Consider the following 23,920-nt stretch of genomic DNA (forward strand, 5'->3'; position numbering starts at 1 on the left):
GCATGCCAGATACCCCAGGCTAATGATCCAGGGGCATTGGTTTAAAATCTACCCAGGCACATGAAACGTGAATGAAAAAGGCTGGCCTCATAGTGACCAGGTAACAATTGTCATTAAAATATCATCTGGATCACTGATGCCCTTTCAGGAAGGACACTACTGGCCCACATGTTACTCCAGCCCCACAACAATGGGTCCACTGTGGGATGGCCCCACATCCAGACAGTGACGTTCATTTCCCACGAAGTCGAGATATTCAATGGAGGGATTTGAAAGTCCAGGGGTTTGGATGGGTTAAGGAGAGAGAGAGAAACTTGCTATTGAGTGCTGGCAATAAAGAGAGTGGACAGGCAGGTGACTGGAAGAACACAGCAAACCACAGGATCAGGAGGTAGAGAAGTCAATGTTTTGAGTATTCACCCTTCTTCAGGACTGGGGGATGGGTGTGGAGGGGGCAGGGGAGCTGCAGATAAAGGGGGTGGCGGGGGCAGGGGGGTGAGGTGGGGATGGGTGAAGACAGGTAGAGGGTGCGACCTGGTTGGTCAATGGGAGGAATGAATCCAGTTGGTAGCAGGGAGCAGTGGAAGGGAGGGGGAGGGGCTGGGAAGGGAGTCGGGGGATGGGGAAGGGAGGGGGAGGGGCTGGGAAGGGAGTCGGGGGATGGGGAAGGGAGGGGGAGGGGCTGGGAAGGGAGTCGGGGGATGGGGAAGGGAGGGGGAGGGGCTGGGAAGGGGGTCAGGGGATGGGGAAGGGAGGGGGAGGGGCTGGGAAGGGAGTCGGGGGATGGGGAAGGGAGGGGGAGGGGCTGGGAAGGGAGTCGGGGGGTGGAGAAGGGAGGGGGAGGGGCTGGGAAGGGAGTCGGGGGATGGAGAAGGGAGGGGGAGGGGCTGGGAAGGGAGTCGGGGGATGGGGAAGGGAGGGGGAGGGGCTGGGAAGGGGGTCAGGGGATGGGGAAGGGAGGGGGAGGGGCTGGGAAGGGACTCGGGGGATGGGGAGGGGAGGGGGAGGTGCTGGGAAAGGAGTCGGGGATGGGGAGTGGAGGGGGAGGGGCTGGGAAGGGAGTCGGGGGATGGGGAAGGGAGGTTATTTGAAATTGGAGAACTCAATGCTGAGTCCTCTGGGCTGGAGGCTGCCCAGGTGGAAGGTGAGGGGTTGTTCCTCCAATTTGCAGCTTGGTTCGTTGTGGCGATGGAGGAGGCCGAGGATGGTCCTGACGGAGAGGGAGTGGGAAGGGGAATTGAAATGGGCGGTGACTGGGAGGTCCGGTCGGCCCCTGTGGGCCCGGCTGAGATGCTCGGTGAACCGTTCCCTAAGTTTACGTTCGGTCTCCCCGATGTAGAGAAGACCACATGGGGAGCACCTGATGCAGTAAACTCGGTTGGAGGAGAGGCAGGGGAACCTCTGTCTCCCCTGGAAGGAGTGTTTGGGGCCCTGAATGGAGGTGGGGGGAGGGGGTGGGGGTGCAGGGGTGTACTGGCAGGTTTGGCATCTTTCCGGTTGCAGGGGAAGGTACCGGGGGTTTGGGGGGGCAGTCAGTGAGGAGAGTGACACAAACCAAGGACTGTCAAAGAGAACGGTCCTTGTGGAAGGCAGAGAGGGTGGGGGAGGGGAAGGTGTTCTTGATGGTGGGGTCTAGTTGGAGTTGGCGGAAGTGTTTAAGGATGATGTGTTGGATGGGGAGATGGTGGGGTGGTAGGTGAGGACAAGGGGGACTCTGTCTTTATTGTGCTGGTGGGCGGTTAGAGCAGTGGAGTGGGGATTGGACGGGGTGTGGAGAGGAGCTGTCTGCGTGACAGAGGGAGGAAAAGTGCATTGTTCGAAATAGGTGGCCATCTGGGACGCTTGGGAGTGGAATGTCTCCTCATCCGAGCAGATGTGGAATTGGGAGAATGGGATGGAGTTCTTGCAGGATACTGGGTGGGAGGAGGTGTAGAGCAGGTAGTTATGGGAGTCTGTGGGGGTGTAATAAATCTCTGTCTTGAGACTGTTGCTGGAGATTGAAATGGTGAGGTCAAGAAAGGGGAGGGAGGTGTCCGAGATGGACCAAGTGAATTTGAGGGTGGGGTGGAAGTTGTGGGCGGAGTCAATGAACTGCCCCAGTTCAGCATGGGTACAGGATGCTGCACCGATACAGTCATCGATGTAACAGTGGAAGAGTTGGGGCACAGTGCCTGGGTAGGTACTGAAGGGGGACTGCTCAATATAACCAACAATCAGGCAGGTGTAGGCGGGGCCCATCCAGGTGCCCATGGCCACTCCCACCACCCCTTGTATTCGGAGGAAATGGGAGGAGTTAAAGGAAACATTGTTGAGGGTGTGGACCAGTGTGGCGAGGCAGAGGAGGGTATTGATGGGGGGGGCTGGATGGGTCTGTTGGAGAGAAAGAATCTGAGAGCCTGAGGGTCATCCTCGTGGTAATGGACGTGTAGAAGGACTGCACAGCCATAATGTAGATAAATCGCTGGGGGCCGGGGAACTGGAAGTTACTGAAGAGATGGAGGGTGTGGGTGGGGTCGCAGATGTAGGTGGCATCCACTGTTTGTTGAGCTGGTGGTTTCTCTGTTGGATGCAGAATAATAGAGGTCCTCCACACATTTGGGAAGGGGAGATCTTGAGTTGGGGGAGGAATGAAGAGAGGGAATGGAGGTGCCTCTGCATTGCCAGGAGGGTGGAGTGGAGAATCCAGAGAGAGAATTGTTGGTGGACACTTTGGAGGGATTGCAAGGATGGAGCATCAAAGGTGGGTCAAAACATGAAGGGTTTAAAACACACCTGTAGGCCTTGAGGGATGGGATGGTTGCAAGGTCTACTTCCACTTTTGAGTTCTGAGAGTTGTCCTGGAATATCTGACATTTTGTTTGCATACATCCGAATCAGGCTTTAGAAATCCTTGAGGTGATTAGGTCTGTGACTGAATAACAAGATTAGAACAAAAATAAGAGGTCATTGGACTGTTGTCTAGCAATAAGGTGAGAGCTATCCAGAAGTTCAGTGAGTGTGCTGGTTTCTTTCAGGGTAAATGGCCTGTACTAGCTGAAGTGCAGTTTTGCAATCTCCTGAACAGTCAGAGCAGCAGAAAGGAACATTGAAGCATTTTCATGTTAGTAAGTGAAGAGCTTCAGAAATAGAGGTTTGTGGGAGAGGAGTTTAAGGAAGCCAGGGAAGTAATCAATGACATGCAATTTGTTCGAGGGTCTCAGGATGTGACATTAACTAAGGATGACAGCATCGAGTGACTGGCGAGGCGTGCCAGAAAGAAACTTTATGCAGTCATGCTAACTGAATAAGGTTAAAGATCACACAACACCAGGTTATAGTCCAACAGATTTAATTGGAAGCACTAGCTTTCGGAGCGACGCTCCTTCATCAGGTGATTGTGGAGAATAAGATCATAAGACACAGAATTTAGAACATAGAACATAGAACATAGAACAATACAGCGCAGTACAGGCCCTTCGGCCCTCGATGTTGCGCCGATCAAAGCCCACCTAACCTACACTAACCCACTATCCTCCATATACCTATCCAATGCCCGCTTAAATACCCATAAAGAGGGAGAGTCCACTACTGCTACTGGCAGGGCATTCCATGATCCTACGACTCGCTGAGTGAAGAACCTACCCCTAACATCTGTCCTATATCTACCCCCCCTTAATTTAAAGCTATGCCCCCTTGTAATAGCTGACTCCATACGTGGAAAAAGGTTCTCACTGTCAACCCTATCTAACCCCCTAATCATCTTGTACACCTCTATCAAATCACCCCTAAACCTTCTTTTCTCCAAAGAAAACAACCCCAAGTGCCTCAGCCTTTCCTCATAGGATCTTCCTACCATACCAGGCAACATCCTGGTAAACTTCCTCTGCACCCGTTCCAGTGCCTCCACATCCTTCCTATAGTATGGCGACCAAAACTGCACACAATATTCCAGATGCGGCCGCACCAGAGTCTTATACAACTGCAGCATGACCTCAGGACTCCGGAACTCAATTCCTCTACCAATAAAAGCCAATACGCTATAAGCCTTCTTCACTGCACTATTTACCTGGGTGGCAACTTTCAGAGATCTGTGTACATGGACACCAAGATCCCTCTGCTCTTCCACACTACCAAGTATCCGACCATTAGCCCAGTACCCCATCTTTTTATTACTCTTACCAAAGTGAATCACTTCACACTTAGCTACATTGAACTCCATTTGCCACCTTTCTGCCCAGCTCTGCAGCTTCTCTATATCCCGCTGTAACCTGCCATATCCTTCCTCACTGTCTATAGGAAAAGTTTACAGTGTGGTGTAACTGAAATGATATATTGAAAAAGACCTGGTTTGTTTGTTAAGTCTCTCATCTTTTAGAATGGACATGTTGGTTTCAGTTCTTTCATATGTAAATCCCAGATCTTTTTTTCAAAGTTACATTCTCAAGTGAACTTCAACAAAGGTGCCATGTTGGCCCAGAAGTGGTGGAGGCTGGTATAATTACAACATTTAAAAGGCATCTGGATGGGTATATGAATAGGAAGGGTTTAGAGGGATATGGGCCAAAGTGCTGGCAAATCGGACTAGATTAGGTTGGGATATCTGGTCAGCACGGACAAATTGGACTGCAGAGTCTGTTTCTGTGCTGTGTATCTCTACGACTCTATGACCCTGTGGTTGAGGGGCAAATATTGGCCGCTACCAGATCGATTACACTGATCTACAAACACTGCCTGGATCTTTGTGAATATTCTCTGGATTGTCCCTGGTGCCAATGTATCTTTCCTGAAATAAAGGGCCCAAAACAGGAGTTTGCAGGACAGATTGTTCTGTTATAACATGTTTCGTCATCGCGAATTGACAAATTGGGGACACTGTTTCTAAAGTGCAAATTTTTAAAACCTGTGTTGGCTGTAACGCGATTACATCACCAACACTTTAAACGTTGTTTCTAAAGTGTGATTTTTCTATAATGTGGGGTTGCACAAGAACACAGCCATCACGTTATAGAAAAACTGACTGTATTCCAGCTCTGGTCTGGTTGGTGCTTTGTATAATCTTAACAAACCTTCATTATTTTCACACTCCAAACCTTTTGCTATAAAGGCTAACATTCTATTTGTCTGCCCTATTAACAGCTGATCTATAGCTATGGCTGCATAGATTATGCACAACAACTGCACCATTATTGCCCCCAGTCAACGGGCAAAACTTTGGATGCCTCCATTAAACTCACCCAATAGAAATACTGATCATAATTTTTCAAAATCCCCTACATTCAAGAAAGATGAGTTGGACTATAACAACATTCTTCAGGAAAAGTTGCGGGGGGGGATGGAAAGGAAGGAAGAGAACTACAAGACAATTACACGGAGTGTCATTGTCAGGAAAATGCTGGGATTAATTATTCAGGAAGTCTTAACAAAGCACTTAGAAAATTATCAGATGGTGTCAACATGGTTCCAGCAGAGTCACAGGAAGAGGCAAATAGAACATAGAACATAGAACAATACAGCACAGAACAGGCCCTTCGGCCCACGATGTTGTGCCGAACTTCTATCCTAGATTAAGCACCCATCCATGTACCTATCCAAATGCCGCTTAAAGGTCGCCAATGAATCTGACTCTACCACTCCCACGGGCAGCGCATTCCATGCCCCCACCACTCTCTGGGTGAAGAACCCACCCCTGACATCTCCCCTATACCTTCCACCCTTCACCTTAAATTTATGTCCCCTTGTAACACTCTGTTGTACCTCAGGCTGTCCTACATATGTGACTCCAGACACAGAGTAGTCTCGGTTATATCTAACTGCTGTCTGAAGTCTAGACAGGACAAGGGCAGCTAATATCTGGGAAATAATTCCTCCACAGAGGTTGGTATCCTGTCACTGAGTCCCCCTTTATTTACACAGGAACAGTCCTTGACTACAGTACTGCCTTATGTAGAGACAGGCACCAGAGTGTCAGTATCCCTGACCCTCAACCTGTTTATGTCAGCCAGGGCTCCCTGATTGACAGGCCCAGTCTGGGAACTCATGTTCTATGGCGTCCAGCTGGATGACCACATTACAATCACTACACATGGGAACACCACCCTCCTGCAAGTTCCCCTCCAAGCCCCTCACCATCCTGACTTGGAAATATATCACCGTTCCTTCAGTGTCACTGGGTCAGAATCCTGGAATTCCCTCCCTAAGGGCATTGTGGGTCAACCTACAGCACATGGACTGCAGCGGGTCAAGAAGGCAGCTCACCCCCATCTTCTCAAAAGGGCAACGAGGGACGGGTAATAAATGCTGGACGAACCAGTGACCCCCATGATCCATGAGAGAATATGTGTGACGGAAGGTGGCTGATTTCTGTTAGCATTGTTTTTAGAATTTGGATTTCAAGTAGGAACAGATGGGTGTTGGTTACTTGTGTAAAGGATTTTCTTTTGGATGAAAGAAAAAGCCAGATAGTCCTTCTCGAACAGTGAACTAAATCCAGTCTTTGTCAGATGATAGGTGACTGTAAATGAGTGAACAGGGCGGCATGGTAGCTCAGTGGTTAGCACTGCTGCCTCACAGCACCAGGTTCCCAGGTTCGATTCCAGCTTCGGGCGACTGTCTGTGTGGAGTTTGCACATTCTCCCTCTGTCTGTGCGGGTTTCCTCTGGATGCTCCAGTTTCCTCCCACAGTCACAAAGATATGCAGGTGAATTGGCCATGCTAAATTGCCTATAGCGTTAGGTGCATTGGTTGGTGGGAGATGGGTCTGGATGGGTTGCTCTTCAGAGGGTCGGTATGGACTGGTTGGGCCGAAGGGCCCGTTTCCACCCTGTAGGGAATCTAATCTAACACAATAAAATATAGAAGCAGAATTAGACCATTCAGTCCATTGAGTCTGCTCCCCCATTCCATCATGGCTAATATATTTCTGACTTCTCACTGTAACCCTTGACCTCCTTACCAATCAGGAACCTATCTCTGTCTTAAATGTTTTCAGTGACGTGTCCTCCACTGCTCTCTGTGGCAATGAGTTCCATAGATTCCCCACCCTCTGGCTGAAGAAATTCCTCCTCATCTCAGTTCGAAAGGGCCACCCCTTCACTCTGAGGCTGTGCCCCTGGGGTCCTAGTCTCTCCTACTGGTGGAACCATCTTCTCCACATCCACTCTATCCAGGCCTCTCGGTATTGTGTCAGATCTCCCTTCATCCTTCTAAACATGATTGAGTACAGACACAGAGTCATCCACTGCTCCTCATATGATAAGCCCTTCATCACTGGGATCATTCTTGTAAACTTCCTCTCAGCCCCGTCCAATGTCAGCACATCCTTCCCTAGATACGGAGCCCAAAACTGCTCACATTATTCCAAATCCACTCTGACCAAAGCTTTATACAGCCTTAGCAGCATATCCTTGCTTATGTATTCCAGCTGTCATGAAATGAATGCTAACATTGCACTTGCCTTCCTAACTGCCAACAGGTTAACCTTAAGAAAATCCTGAACTAGGAGTCCCTAATCCCTTTGTGCTTCAGATTTACATAGCTTTTTACCACTTAGTAAATAGTCTATGCCTCTGTTCTTCCATCAAGATGCATAACCTCACACTTTCCCACATTGTATTCCATCTTCCACTTCTTTGCCCACTCTCTTAGCATCTCCAAGACCTTTTGTAACATCCCTGCTTCCTCAGCACCGTCTGTCCCTCCACCTATCTTGTGTCTTCTGTGACCTTAGCAGAATGTTAATATATAATGTGAATAGTTGTGGTCCCAACACAGAGAGAAATGACTGAAGCAACGTGCCGGTCAGCAGAAGGGTCATAAGGATCATCGCAACAACACAACAAGGAATAAAGATGATTGAATTCTTTCCAATCTTTCCCTTGTACCTTTAACCTCTTTAACCCTCAGGTTGTACATTTGCTCGCTGAGCTGGCAGGTTTGTTTTCAGATGTTTCGTCACCATGCTAGGTAACATCAGTGCTGGTGTTCTATCCTGCTTTCTATTGATGTATCATGGTCTGTAAAGGTGGATGATATCAATTCTGGTTCTTTTTCTCAGAGGTTGGTAAATGGGGTCCAAATCGATGTGTTTATTGATGGAGTTCCGGTTTGAATGCCAGGCCTCTAGGAATTCCTGTGCGTGTCTCTGTTTGGCCAGTCCCAGGAAGGATGTGTTGTCCCAGTTGAAATAGTGTCCTTCTTTGTCTGTGTGTAAAGATACCAGTGATAGTTGGTCATCTATTTTGGTGGCTAGTTGGTGCTCCCGTGTCCTGGTGGCAAGTTTCCTGCCAGTCTGTCCAATGTAGTGTTTGTTACAGTCCTTCCAGGGTATTTTGTAAATGGCTGGTACAGGGTCTTTTAGGTTCATCAGTAGCTGTTTCAGTTTGTTGGTAGGTTTGTGAGCTACCATGATGCCAAGGGGTCGGAGTAGTTGGGTCGTCATCTCTGAGATGTCTTTGATGTATGGAAGTGTGACTAGGGTTTCTGGGCATATTGTGCCTGCTTGTTCGGGTTTATTGTTTAAGAATCGGTGGACTGTGTTTATTGGGTACCTGTTGTTCTTGAATACACTGTATAAGTATTTTTATTCTGTTGCTCGTAGTTCCTGGGTGCTGCAGTGTGTTGTGGCCCATTTTAATAATGTCCTGATGCACCTCCATTTAGGAATGTTGGGATGATTGCTTCTGTAGTTGAGTACCTGGTCTGTGTGTGTTGCTTTCCTGTAGACACTGATCTGCAGTTCTCCATTGACTGTTCGTTCCACTGTGACATCTTGGAAGCGGAGTCTATTGTTGTTCTCTTCCTCTTTGGTGAAATTTATGCCAGGAAGGGTGTTGTTAATGATATAGTAGGCTTCCTCTAGTTTGTCCCACTTCATGATGACAAAGGTGTCATCCACATAGCGGACCCAAAACTTGAGGTGGATCATGGGGAGGGCTGTTCATTCGGGTCTCTGCATTGCTGCTTCTGCTAAGAACCCTGATATTGGTGATCCCACGGGTGTCCCATTGATTTGTTTGTAGGTCTTGTCATTGAAGGTGAAGTGGGTAGTGAGGCACAGGTCAATTAGTTTGATGATGCTGTCTTTGCTGATGGAGTTCGTGCTGTCTGGTGTTTGTGTCCTTGGTTTGTCTGGTAGTGAGGTCATAGTGTCATAGAGATGTACAGCACAAAACAGACCCTTCAGTCCAATCTGTCCATGCTGACCAGATATCCCAATCTAAACTACTCACACTTGCCAGCACCTGGCCCATATCCCTCCAAACCCTTCCTATTCATATACCCATCCAGATGCCTTTTAAATGTTGCAATTGTACCAGCCTCCACCACTTCCTCTGGCAGCTCATTCCATACAGGTCAGTGTTTCCTTGGCCAGGCTGATGTTAATTGATGTGATTAGGGCTGTTACATTGAAGGAGACCATGACTTTGTCCTCTTCTATCTTGGTCTCTTTAACCCTGACAGTTTGTCTGTCTGTCCAGGGGGATGTGTAATTGGGAATTTATAATGGGATTAGAGTTTTATTTAGTCGTGTCATATGTCGATTGTTTAGCTAAAGTTAATTATTTCTAATAAATAATTATCATTGTTCAGTACAAAACCCTACTTCGATCAAACTGGGCCTGAAAATCAGGTAAATTCATGCACTTACCTCATTTCAGAAAATCTTTAACTTTTGTGCCTGAATTTTCAGTGCATTACCCAAATAAGTCATTATAGCAGAGGGAAGGTCATGGTCGAAAGAGTTGAAAATGGTTGGGCCTAGGACAATACCCTGAGGAACTTGTGGGGACTCTTGTGGCCCAGTGATAATATCCCTAACTCTGGGTCAGAAGGCCCAGTTCAAGTCCCACCTTCTCGAAAGATGTACCTTAACGTGACTGGACATGATGATTGAAAATATCTCCCTGAGGAGCTCCTGCAGACATGTCCTGCAGCTCAGATAACTGACCTCCAACAACCGCTACCATCCCCCTATACGCCAGGTATGACTCCAACCAGCAGAGAGTTTGCCTCCCCAATGCCCATTGGTTCCAGTTCCTCCTGGAATCCTTGATGCCACACTCGGTTGAATCTAGGCTTGATATCAAGGGCTGTCCCTCTCCCCTTCCCTCTGGAATTCAGCTCTTTTGTCCATGTTTGACCCAAGGCTGGAATGAGGTCAGGAGCTGAGTGACCCTGGGGGAACCCAGACTGGGCGTCACTGAGCAAGTTTTTGCTGAGCAGGTGCTGCTTGATAGCATTGAAGATGACACCTTTCATCACTTTACTGAGGATTGAGAGTAGACTAATGGGGCGGCATTTGTCCAACTTTTTGTGTACAGGATATACTTGTGAAATTTTCCACATTGCCAGGTAGATGCCAGTGTTGTGACTATACTGGAACAGCTTGGCTAGGGGAGCACAAGTCTTCAGTACTATTGCTGGAAAATTGTTAGGGCCCATAGCTTTTGCAGTATCCAGTGTCTTGAACCGTTGCTTGATATCACATGGAATGAATCGAATTGGCTGGAGACTGGTATCTGTGATGCTGGGGACCACTGGAGAAGGCTGAGATGGATCATCCACTTGGCACATCTGACTGAAGATTACTGTACCTTATCTCTTGCCCCGATGTGCTGTGTTCTTCCATCATTGAGGTTGGGGATATTTGTGGAAGCCTCCTCCTCCAGTGAGTTGCTTAATTGTCCACCGACATTCACACCTGGATGTGGTAGACTGTAGAGCTTAGATCTGATCCATTGACTGTAGATTATCAGAGTTTTTTGAGGGTGTAGGCGGCAGAGTTCAGGGTTTGGAAGGTGCTGTCTGAGGATCTTTGGTGAGTTTCTGCAGTGCTTCTTGTAGATGGTACACACTGCTGCGACTGAGCGTCAGTGATAGGAGTGGATGTTTAAGCTGCTAGATGATATGCCACTGTGTTTTGTCCTGGATGGTATCAAGCTTTTTGAGTAATGTTAGAGATGCACCCGTCCAGACAAAAGGCAACATTTCATCACACTCCTGACTTGTGCCTTGTAGATGGTGGACAGACTTTGGAGAGTCAGGAGTTACTCGCTACAGGATTCCAAGATTCTGACCTGGTGTTGAAGCCGCTATGTTAATGTGACGGGCCCAGCTCAGTTTCTATAAGAAATAAAAAGATGGTAAGAAATAAAAACAGGAGGAGGCCATTCAGCCCCTTGGGCCTTCTCTGCCATTCATTAGGAAGATCGCTGATTCAACATTCCTCACATCCACTTTCCTGCTCTTTCTCTGTAACCTTGGATTCTCCGAATGATCAAGAATCTGTCTCACCCTTAAATATTCTCAAGAACTCTGCCCCCAAAGCTCTCTTAGCAAAAAAGACTCATACCTTCAAAGAGAAGAAATCCCTTCTCATCTCAGTTTTAAATTTTCACTCTTATTTCTGAGATTGTACCCTCTTCTCCTAGACTCTCCCATGAGGGAAAAATCTTCTCAGCAACCATCCTGCCAAGTCCCTTAAGAACCCTTTATGTTCCAGTGAGTAGAGCCTAGTCAATAGTAAACGCCAGAATGTTGACAGTGGGGATTCAGTGATGCTAGTGCCATTGAATGTCAAGGGAGCAATGGTTAGATTCTTTCTCAATGGTAACCCCCAGGATATTGATAGTGGGGGATTCAGTAATGGTAATGTGAGTGAATCTCAAAAGGTGATAGTTGGATTCTTTCTTGTTGGAGAGAGTCATTGCCTGGCACTTATGGTGGCACTTGCTGTATGTCAGCCCAAACTTGGATATTCCTCAAGTCTTGCTGCATGAGTTGCTTCACTATCTGAGGATAATAAATGCAAGTTGTTGCTGCTTATTGGCCTTGCCAGAGAGTCCCACATCCAGAGAGTGAACTTTTAAAACAAACAAAACTCAAGGATGATTAGGAGGCTTGCATTTTTATCAGATGTTGTTGTAATGATTCGGAGACATAACTTTTCCGTTAAACTGATTCAGACCTTCCAGGAGAAGGAGTTGAGAATTGGAATTACTCTTCTTGCTAAGGCTGAGGGACATCGTTTTGTTAAATAGTTGGAATGCTTCCAAATCTTAACTGATGAGGAATAACGTGGGAAAAATCTGTCAAATTTACACCTGTTTTCCAAATGTAGAAGTTTTGTCTCTTCCTCTGTAGGACGGACAAAACAAAAATCCATCCACTTGTCAGTTAAACACAAGTGGTGTGCAAATTTAGTAGGGGAACCGCACTGCAAAATGCTACATTGTCATGCATTATGGGGATAGGTCGGAATGCTCTTTGAAGGATCAATGCACACTTGATGGGCCAAATGGCCTCTATCTGTAATGTAAGGATTCTAGCTCTGGTAGGTTCACATGAAATCTTCTCAAATGGTACCAAGTGATGATGGCTATCAGTCTGGAAAGACTGGGACTTTTTACCCCTTAGAGTCGAGAAAGTTATGGGGAAATTTAAAAGAAGTGTTTGAAATGTTGAGGGGTTTTGACAGAGTAGATTGTGAGAAAGTGTTTTAGCTGGCAAGAAGGCTTGCTAACTGGAGGATGGGTAAATGGGTCAAAGAAGCTGGTAGCATAATTTAGTCCAAACTCGTATCTAGTTCCATTCACACCTCAGACTTAGTCAAACACAGTTAAATGTAGGATCCTGGGGACTGTACTTGAACAGAGAGACCTAGGAGTGCAGGTGCATAGTTCCTTCACAGGTAGACAGGGTGATGAAGAAGGCATTTGGCACAATTGCCTTCATCAGTTAGAGCACTGAGTACAGGAGTTGGGATGTTATGTTATGGCTGCACAAGACATTGGTAAGGTGACAATTGGAGTACTGTGTTTCATTCTGGTCACACTGCTACAGGAAGGATGTTATTAAGTTTGAAAAGATGTAAAAAAAGATTTACGAGGATGTTACTGAGACGGGAAGGTTTGAGTTGTAAGGAGAGGCTGGATAGGCTGGGACTATTTTCTCCTGGAGTTTTGGAGGCTGTGGGGTGACCATATAGAAGCTTATAAAATCATGAGGGACATGGATAGGATAAATAGTCAATGTCTTTTTCCTCAGGTTCGGAGAGTCCAAACTAGAGGGAATAGGTTAAAGGTGAGAGGGAAAAGATTTAAAAGGCTTAACTCTTTCACACAGAGGGTGGTGCGTGTACGGAATGAACTGCCGCAGGAAGCAGTGGAGGCTGGTACAATTGTAACATTTACAAGACATTTGGACAGATACGTTGATAGGAAAGATTTAGAGGGATATGAGCCACTTGCAGGCAAATGGGACTCGTTCAGTTTAGGAAACCTTACCGAAAGGTCTGTTTCCGTGCTGTATGACTCTCTGATTCCAGTTCGGGTTCTCATTTGAGCAAACCTATTGAATTTCATCTTTGTTTCCAAACATTCCCTCCAACTTCACAGCTCTCCAAGATAATGGCTTTCCTCTCTTCTGTGTCATTCTGCATTTGCCACCTCCTTCACTCCAACACCTCGGGCTGTTCCTTCACTTCCCTGGGAACAAACCTCAAGGATTCCCTTCCCAAACCTCTCTGCCCCTCATTCATTCTTTGATACTCCCAGTGTATGTTTTGATCATGTGCCCTATGAACTCTTTGTGTGGGTCAGTCTCAATGTGTTTAATCCAATCCTGTGCCTGGGACATTTTCCGAACAGAATTACAATCTGCTGGAGCCAACAAGGGTCTGAAAGACTTCAATGGACAAATCAAACTGCAGTGTTTCCATAATTAATGTCCAAATCTCTCCCACCTCGGCCCTTGTCTCTCCTCTGCTCAATATTTACCCGAAAACAAATCTCGTTTCTCATAAATAATTGGTGAAGTGGATACGGTGCCTCTTTTGGACTCCTCCTTATCTTGCTGCTGGAGGCAGTCCCTGGAAAAACAAAGATAGGATGCAATATGAAAAGCAAGCTTTGAAGCTGGCAATAACGCAGTTAATAACCTTGGGCATTGACGATGAAACAATCAACAATAAACTATTCAGTATCAATGTGTGGCAGGCAGAGTTTGTGAATGTGTCTCGGAGTCTGGACCTGTTGCCATGACGTCTGGTTCAATACGTTCTCCATATGTAATCATTCCACTGAGCTTAACTTGTTTACCTATTTATGTGATGCAGTTAAATTATTCAGTGAGCCTCTGCCTTCAGTATCACTGACACTTTTTGCATTGCACTCTTCTCAAGAAAGATTCACTCAGCTGATCCCACGGGATAGGGAGGGTTTTACTTTCAAGGAGGGGTTGAGTAGGTTGGGGAGACTCAGAGAGATTATTTCCCCTTGTGGAAGAGTTTGGGTCCAGAGGGGTATCATCTCAGAATATTTAAGACAGACATGAGGAGAAATTTCTTCTGTCAGAGGGGAACCACAGATGTCCACAGTGACTGGCCGTCCTTCAATCCATCATCAACAACAGAAGGAGTCAGGCTCCTTTAGAATTGGCAGAGCCCTTGTGTATGTTTAAGTCTGAGACAGATGGAATCTTTTGATCAGTCGGGGAATCAAGGGTTACGGGGAAAAGGCAGGAATGTGGACATGAGGAATGTTGGATGGACCGTGATTGTATTGAATGGCGGAGCAGGTTTGAGGGGCCAATGGCCTACTCCTGTCCCTGCTTCTTATTGTCTGACGGGAACACCGAGACTGGGTTGACATGAAGGAGCCAGGAACTATGCAGTTGCTGAGCACAAGGTGTTCCTGAACCAAAAACATTGCCATTCTCTGAGGGAAAGAAAGAAAGAAAGGAGCTCGATGAGATCCAACACAGAAACTGTGACCTGAAGACCAGAGAGGAGGCAGAAAGAGCTCAGAAAACCCAGCAACTCGCTGACTGTTGGAACAAACATGGGTTCTTCAGCATGGTGCAGGCTGTCATAGAATCCCAACAATGTAGAAGCAGGCCGTTCAGCCCATCATATCCACATTGACCCTCCAAAGAGCATCCCACCTACCCTACCCAACCCGATAAAGCCCATGGTCAATCCACACTAACCTGCGCATCTTTGGACTGTGGGAGGAAACCCACACAGACACGGGGAGAATGTGCAAACTTCACACTTCGCCCGAAGTGGGGGAAGAGGTGGAAGTGGGGGAGGGGTTGGAAGTGGGGGAGGGGTTGGAAGTGGGGGAGGGGTTGGAAGTGGGGGAGGGGTTGGAAGTGGGGGAGGGGTTGGAAGTGAGGGGGAACCTCGCAGTCCAGTCTAGACAGAGTATGCTGCAGAATTCTACCAATGATAGGGTTAGGGTGAGGTTTAGGATTAAGTTTAGGGTTAGGGTTAGATTTAGAGTTAGGATTAGGATTAAGGTTAGGGTTAGGATTAGGATTAGGATTAGGGTTAGGATTCAGGTTAGGGTTAGGGTTAGATTTAGGGTTAGGGCTAGGGTTAGGATTTGGGTTAGGGTTAGATTTAGGGTTAGGGCTAGGTTTACGGTTAGGATTAGCTTTAGGGTTACGGTTAGGGTTAAATTTAAGGTTAGGTTTAGGATTTGGGTTAGGATTAGGGTTAAGATTCAGGTTAGGATTAGATTTAGGGTTAGGGTTAGGATTCAGGTTAGGGTTAGGTTTAGGGTTAGGGTTAGGATTTGGGTTAGGTTTAAGGATAGGGTTAGGTATTGGATTAGGATTAGAGTTACGGCACCAAGAGGATGGGATAAATTCCTCAGAGCTGGGTGAACAGCAGCTATCTTCGAGGAGGGCAATAAACACCATGAGCAGGACGAACATCACCTTGGACGTGACAAAGCTCTGCAATATCAGCGACTGATGGGACAGCATTGCCACGGGGCTGGAGGAGATGGGAGCTTGCTCCTGTGGTCACTTACTGAGTATAATCTGATTACTGCTCGGAGGCCATGCCGACCCTGATTGCTCCCAGAGGCAAACACAGCTTCTGTTCATTTTCACGGCTACGAGTGTTTTTATCCATTTTAAGGCTTTCCTGTTTGTGATAATCCCTACAGCGAAACAAAGAGTCATTGCTGTATGAAAGCGGGCATTGGAGATAATATAGCTCCCCCTTATACAGGTGTAGGCCGTGTTTAAACTGGGTAGCAGTCCCAGTAGCAGTCTGTTTGTGATGTAGTTACAATGATGTGCCAACCTCTGTGCCCTGTTTCTCCCATCAGGTGAGCAGTGAAGGGCAGCTCCTAACTTGCAGAATCTGACTGTGGCTGGATGTCAGGATGTGATGCCAGGAATTTCCCCAGGTCTCAGCCGGGGTGAGCACTTCCTCCTGCGTTGAGAGGGAGGATAACGTGAGCGGGATATCACAGAGACGTGGCACATAGATAACGAGGCTGTTTTCAGAGAATGACTTGAGAAATCTCAAGAGGATTGACAAAGAGAAACCTCCCATGAAACCCACTAAAACTGACACTTAGTCAACAGTCAAATTCAGCCCCAAACCTGACACCGAACTTATTGTCTACAGCACTAGCTCCTTTATGCATCAGAGAAATGGATAGTTTACAACAAATCCCCTGGACAAGTATCATCAGCAATATCTCCACAAAATTTCATAAATCCTGCAAGATAGGTAGTCCAATATCAGAGCTGAAAATGTGTTGCTGGAAAAGCGCAGCAGGTCAGGCAGCATCCAAGGAGCAGGAGAATCGATGTTTCGGGCATGAGCCCTTCTTCAGGAATGAGGAAAGTGTGTCCAGCAGGCTAAGATAAAAGGTAGGGAGGAGGGACTTGGGGGAGCGTATGTGGACCTCTCCGCCCCCACCCCCACTCCGGCCTATCATATCTGTTGCTCCCGATGTGGTCTCCTCTACATTGGGGAGCCTGGGCGCCTCCTAGCAGAGCGCTTTAACGAACATCTCCGGGACACCCGCACCAATCAACCAAACCGCCCTGTGGCCCAACATTTCAACTCCCCCTCCCACTCTGCCGAGGACATGGAGGTCCTGGGCCTCCTTCACCGCCGCTCCCTCACCACCAGACGCCTGGAGGAAAAACGCCTCATCTTCCGCCTCGGAACACTTCAACCCCAGGGCATCAATGTGGATTTCAACAGTTTCCTCATTTCCCTTTCCCCCACCTCACCCTAGTTCCAAACTTCCAGCTCAGTAACTGTCCCCTTGACTTGTCCGGACTTGTCCGACCTGCCTATCTCCTTTTCCACCTATCCATTCCACCCTCTCCTCCCTGACCTATCACCTTCATCCCCTCCCCCACTTACCTATTGTACTCTATTCCACTTTCTCCCCACCCCCACCCTCCTCTAGCTTATCTCTCCATGCTTCAGGCTCTCTGCCTTTATTCCTGATGAAGGGCTTTTGCCCGAAACGTCGATTTCACTGCTCCTTGGATGCTGCCTGAACTGCTGTGCTCTTCCAGCACCACTAATCCAGAACTCTCACCTTATCACCCTCACCTTAACCTCCTTCCACCTATCGCATTTCCAATGCCCCTCCCTCAAGTCCCTCCTCTTTCTCCCACTCCAATATCAGCGTCCTCTGAGGCCAACCTAGCCAGCAATGAGCCTCTGGTTATGTTCAGGTTGAGTGGACCCCATTGTACATACGTCTGACACAAGGCTTACAAACTAAACTCCCCACGAAGAGCTCTGTCAGGCATTTGGGACAACCTCAAGACCACTGAGACAAAAGAGCTTATGGAACGTTATAACTACACATCATTGGTTGTGAAAGAAACTTGAAACATGAAAGTGTTTTCTAAATAAACAGTGGACCTAACAGAGTACAATAAATAAACTATTTACATCATATGCTAAAACAAACTTTTGTTTTACTCATGTGGGTTGTGGGCATGGCTGGCTGTACCTAGCTGCCATTATTCCCAATCCCTAGTTGCCCCTTGAGAAGGTGGGGGTGAGCTGCCTCCTTGACCCGCTGCAGTCCATGTGCTGTGGGTAGACCCACAATGCCCTTTGGGAAGGAATTCCAGGATTCTGACCCAGCCACACTGAAGGAACAATGATATATTTCCAAGTCAGGATTGTGGGTGGCTCGGAGGGGAACTTGCAGGGGATGGTGATCCTTGCAAGTTCTCCTCCAAGCCACTCACCATCCTGACATGGGAACATATCGCTGTTCCTTTAGTGTCGCTCCCTTTGTCCTTCTAGATGAAAGGAATTGTGGGTTTGGAAGGTGCTGTCTGAGGGTCTTTGGTGAATATCTGCAGCACATCTTGTAGATGTTACTTACTGAACGTCGGTGGTGGAGGGAGTGGATGCTTGTGGATGTGGTGCCAATCAAGCGGCTGCTTTGTCCTAAATGTAAGTAGCCATGAGTTTAGGAAGGTTGGTGTTAGGGTTAGGGTTAGGGTTATATTCTTCAATGATATGGACAGTCCAACTTAAGTTTTGGACAATAGAGAGCCATAAAGGACACACTCACTCCAATAGTCTTAGAGTCGAAGTTGTGAAACTGCATCAGTGTGACCCCCACCAGGAGCTTCACAGAGACAAAGTCTGAAGTATTCAGAGTGGTGTAAATGTAGGTTAATAAAAGCCTGGAGAAAGAGGTAAATCTTATGAAGTGCCTTCAAGGAGTAAAGCGAGATAAAGAGGTTTTGGGAGAGAATTCCATAAGTCAGGAACCAGGCAGCTGCAGGGACAGCCATGATTGGCAGAGTGATGTGAATCAGAGCTTGCTTAAGAGGTGGGAATTCGAGATCACAGAGGGTGTGGGCAAGGTCAGCATTTATTGCCCATCCCTAATTGCCCAGAGAACAGTTAAGAGTAAGCCACAATGCTGTGGGTCTGGAGTCACATGTAGGTCAGACCAGGTAAAGGGAACAGATTTCCTTCCCTAAAGGACAGGGGTGAACCAGATGGGGCTTTCCTCAACAGTTGATGCCTGTTTCACAGTCACCATTAGACTCTTAGTTCCAGATCTTTTTAAAATGTAAGAATTGCATCCAACTTCCATCATGGCAGGAATCAAACTGAGGTCCCAAGGACATTACTGGGGTGATCTGGATCAACGGTCCAGGGATAAAACCCCCTGGCTAGCACCTCCCTTCGTGTTAAGGGATGGATCAACAGAGCTTTTGAAGACGGAGAATACATGAGGAGAGCATTGCAGTATAGAATCCCTACAGTGGAGAAGCAGGCCATTCAGCCTACAATGACCCACCCATACCCCTACATTTCCCATGGCCAATCTGCCTAAGCTACACGTCTTTGGACTGTGGGAGGAAACCCACACAGACACAGGGAAAATGTGCAAACTCCACACAGACGGTCACCCGAGGAGGGAACCGAACGCAGGCCCCTGGCACTGTGAGGCAGCAGTGCTAACCACTGAGACACCAAGCCACCCAGGACCCAGGGCCCAAAAGATGAGCAGTCAGTCTGTAGCTGTCCTGGTGTCCTGTCATTCCTTATGATGAGGGACATCCAAAAAGCTTCCTTAGCATTCCCATCTATTCCAGCTCTCAAATGCTCCTGAGTTTGGATTGTTCCCAGATGCCGTGACACTTTAGGAAACAAGACACATATTTTTCTTTAGGGGGTGCTGTTTATGACGCAGGAGATGTACCTCGTCATGGAACTGTTAAATTACTCTGGGGAGGGCTAATTCTACTTGTGCTGAGAGTTGTACCATTCCTTGCATACTATGCCCATATGAGGACTTGCTTGTGGTATCTGAGATCTATTTGATCTGATCCCTGCCATGTTTTCCATCTGATTATTTGGACTTATGCCCATCCAGATGCAACTGTTGGAGAGCGGCCACATCACAGTGCAGCCTCTGAGCCATAGAGAACCCACGAACGGATTCGCAGGATTATTTCTGCACATGTCATTCCAGGAATAGACTTATTGGGGTTCCATTTACTGTGACATGTTACTGTACACTTCTTCCATGTCAGGAGCCCGTAGAGAGGGTGCAGAAGGAGATCAGTTAGAATGATTAGGAGACCATAAAATGTAAGAGCAGAATAGACCATTCAGCCCATTGAGTCTGTTCCGCCATTCAATGAGTTTGTGGCTGACCTGATAAACCTTGACTCCATCTTCCTACCTTTTCCCCATTACCCATGAGTCCTTTATAAACAGGGTTGTGTTAGCTCAGGCTGGTCTTTGATGCAAAGTGATGCCAGTTCCTGCACTGACTGAGGTTCCCATGAGGGACTCTCCTTCTCAACCTCTCCCCTCGCCTGAGGCACAGTGACCCTCAGGTTAAACCACTCCCAGTCATCCCTCTCTCTCTCTCTCGTAAGAGAGCAGCCCTGCCTTTCAATAAGACTATGGTGACTTTGCCTTTTTTACTTACTCTCTCAGGCTTGAATGACCCAGCCCCCAACAGCCCTCAGTGGGAAAGAATCCCACAGATTCACTCCCCTCTGAGGGAAGAAATTCCTCCTCATCTCTGTCTTCAATGGGTGACCCCTTACTCTGAGATGACTCCCTCTGGTCCTAGACTCTTCCATCTGGGAAACAATCTCTCCACATCTCCCCCCATCAAACCCCCTAAGGATCTTACATATTTCAATAAGGTCTCCTCTCATTCTTCTACACTCCAGTGAGCACAGGTCTGACCTACTGAATCTCTCTTCATAAAACATCACACCCTAACCTCCACACTTGAGAGCAATCTGCTGAATCTTTTCTGAACCACCTCCAATGCCAGTCTACCTTTCCTTCGATATGGGGCACAAAACTGTTCACAGTATTCCAGCTGTGGTTTGACTAGTCCCCTGTCAAATTGAGCAAAACCTCCCTATTTTTATACAATAATAGAGAATGCTGGACAGGCTCAGCATCTCTAGAGAGAGAAAAACAGAGTTAATCTTTTGAGTCTGATATGACTCTTCTTCAACTTCTCCATGTTTGTTTAAATTTCCAGCATTGGCACTATTTAGTTCTTATTCCCCATTTTTATTCTCCATTCCTTTTGAAATAAATTCCATGTGCCTTCCCTATGACCTGCTGAACTGCTATTGCTAGCTTTCTTTTCATGAAGGGACAAGGACCCTAAAGGCCTCAGTGTTGCAGCTTTCTGCAGTCTTTCACCATTTAACTAATATTCAGCTCCTCTATTCTTTCTGCCAAAGTACATATTGAATAACACAATTTTCTTGAATGCACTTAACAAATTCCTCCCAAGCAAGTCTTACATTATAGTCCACATTTTATTGCACATCACTCAACCTGTCTTTTTTCACAGTTATTCACTGGACACTGGCAGGATCAGCATTTATTGCCCTAAATCCTAATTGAATTGAATTGAATTCCCTTTATTGTTGCATAGTACGGTGAAAAGTTACCACTTACCACATCACCACTTACCAATACCATCTTAGGTACCAAAGTACTGAAGTACCGATTTCTTAGTTACAAGATCTTAGACAATAGAGAAATAAAAAGTCCAGTATTGCAGAAATAGTTGCCCGGAGGACAGTTAAAAGTCAGACCCTTTGCTGTGGGTCTGTGGCTCTGCACCTAGCAGCTTTGCCCTTCACTCAAACAGGAACAAACTGTCTCTGAGCTCTTGTTATGTCATGTTTAAAGGCCTCCCACTTCCCAGCCGTCCCTTTACCTGCAAACAGCCTCCCCCAATCAACTTTTGAAAGTTCCAATCAAAATTAGCCTCACTCTAATTTAGAACTTTAACTTTTTGATCAGTTTTATCTTTTTCCATAAGTATTTTAAAACTAACAAAATAATGATCAATGGTCCCAAAATCCTACCCCACTTGACACCTTAGTCACTTGCCCTGCCTTATTTCCTAACAGAAGATCAAGTACTTTTTTCTTTATTCATTCACAGGATGAGGATGTCACTGGCTGGACCGGCATTTATTGCCCATCCCTAATTGCCCAGAGGGCAGTTAAGAGTCAACCCCATTGCTGTGGGTTTGGAGTCACATGTAGGCCAGACCAGGTAAGGATGGCAATTTCCTTCTCTAAAGGACATTAGTGACCCAGATGGGTTTGCTCCTTCTCAGATCGGTACATCCATATATTGAATAACACAATTTTCTTGAATGCACTTAACAAATTCCTCCCATCCAAGCTTTAACTCAATGACAGTTCCAGAAAGTTAAAAACCCGTACCATTACAACCTGGTTATTCTTCCTGATATCTGAGATCTCCTTACATATTTGCTTCTCAATTTCCTGCTAACTATTGTGGGCCCTATAGTGTAATCCCGACAAGGTGATCATTTTCTCATTTCTCAGTTGCACCTATATAACTTCACCAGATGATCCCCTGAGAATATCCTCCCGAAGTAATGTTTTCCCTAATCAAAAACTCCCCCTCCTCCCTTTCTATCTTTCCTATAGCATCCACACACTGGAACATTAAGCTCATTCCTGATGAAGGGCTTTTCCCCAAAACGTTGATTTCCCTGCTCCTCGGATGCTGCCTGACCTGCTGTGCTTTTCCAGCACCACTCTAATCTAGAATCTGCTAGTCCTGTCCGTCCCTGTGCCACAGTTCTGTAATAGCTATGATATCCCAGTCTCATGTTCCCAATATGCCCTCAGTTTATCAGCCTTTATTGGAGTCTTCGTTGACCAAGCAGAATGCCAAGGCAACCTGGGTGGCCTATCAAAAATGGTCTGACCAAAGGGGCACCACTGCTTTGGTGGACACCTACCGAGTGATGAGTTGTTCTGGGAGTGGTGTGTGGTAAGATGGGGCTGAAATCGGAAGTATCGCCATTGTGGAAGGGTTGGCAGTTAATGAGGTGGGTTAGGTAAAATATGGCAAGCAACCTTCCTAGGCCTACAGTGAAAATCTCTCACAGAAAGACAAGATAATTCAGACTTAGGCGAGAGAAAAATGGTAAGATTCAGCCACGGGTAGTTCATAAAATCCCTACAGTGTGGAAGCAGGCCATTTGGACCATCAAGTCCACATCAACCCTCCAAAGCTCATCCCACCCTATCCTTGTAACCCTGCATTCCCCATGGCTAATGCACCCAACTGCACATCCCTGAACACAATTTAGCACAATCAATTCACCCTAACCTGCACATCTTTGGACCAAGGCAGGAAACTGTTTGTAATTTTTATTAATGACTTAGAGGAGGGAGTCGAAGGGTGGGTCAGTAAATTTGCAGATGATACAAAGATAGGTGGAGTTGTGGACAGTGAGGAGGGCTGTTGTCGGCTGCAGAGGGACTTAGATATGATGCAGAGCTGGGCTGAGGAGTGGCAGATGGAGTTCAACCCTGCCAAGTGTGAGGTTGTCCATTTTGGAAGAACAAATAAGAATGCGGAATACAGGGTTAATGGTAGGGTTCTTGGTCAGGTGGAGGAACAGAGGGATCTTGGGGTCTATGTACATAGATCTTTGAAGGTTGCCACTCAGGTGGATAGAGTTTGTAAGAAGGCCTATGGAGTATTATCGTTCATTAGCAGAGGGATTGAATTCAAGAGTCGTGAGGTGATGTTGCAGCTGTACAGGACTTTGGTTAGGCCACATTTGGAGTACTGTGTGCAGTTCTGGTCGCCTCACTTTAGGAAAGATGTGGAAGCTTTGGAGAGGGTGCAGAGAAGATTTACCAGGATGTTGCCTGGAATGGAGAGTAGGTCGTACGAGGATAGGTTGAGAGTTCTCGGCCTTTTCTCGTTGGAACGGCGAAGGATGAGGGGTGACTTGATCGAGGTTTATAAGATGATCAGAGGAATAGATAGAGTAGACAGTCAGAAACTTTTTCCCCGGGTACAACAGAGTGTTACAAGGGGACATAAATTTAAGGTGAAGGGTGGAAGGTATAGGGGAGATGTCAGGGGTGGGTTCTTTACCCAGAGAGTGGTGGGGGCATGGAATGCGCTGCCCGAGGGAGTGGTAGAGTCAGATTCATTGGCGACCTTTAAGCGGCATTTGGATAGGTACATGGATGGGTGCTTAATCTAGGATAGAAGTTCGGCACAACATCGTGGGCCGAAGGGCCTGTTCTGTGCTGTATTGTTCTATGTTCTAAACTGGAGCACCTGGAAGAAACCCACGCAGACACAGGG

At 46.9% G+C, this 23,920-nt stretch overlaps 1 long non-coding RNA gene across 1 annotated transcript in view; it reads right to left on the reverse strand.

Moving 5' to 3' along the window:
- Positions 1-5,683: 5,683 nt before the first annotated feature.
- LOC140483559 (uncharacterized) overlaps positions 5,684-23,920 on the reverse strand; it is a 91,308-nt gene continuing 73,071 nt past the window's right edge. The window contains exons 3-4 of the long non-coding RNA XR_011962007.1: positions 13,755-13,846; positions 5,684-11,100 (exon numbers count right to left, since the gene is read on the reverse strand). This is a non-coding gene — a long non-coding RNA (uncharacterized lncRNA). The remainder of the gene's footprint in view (positions 11,101-13,754; positions 13,847-23,920) is intronic.

Source organism: Chiloscyllium punctatum, chromosome 12 (assembly GCF_047496795.1).
Source record: "Chiloscyllium punctatum isolate Juve2018m chromosome 12, sChiPun1.3, whole genome shotgun sequence".
Lineage (NCBI taxonomy): Eukaryota > Metazoa > Chordata > Chondrichthyes > Orectolobiformes > Hemiscylliidae > Chiloscyllium > Chiloscyllium punctatum.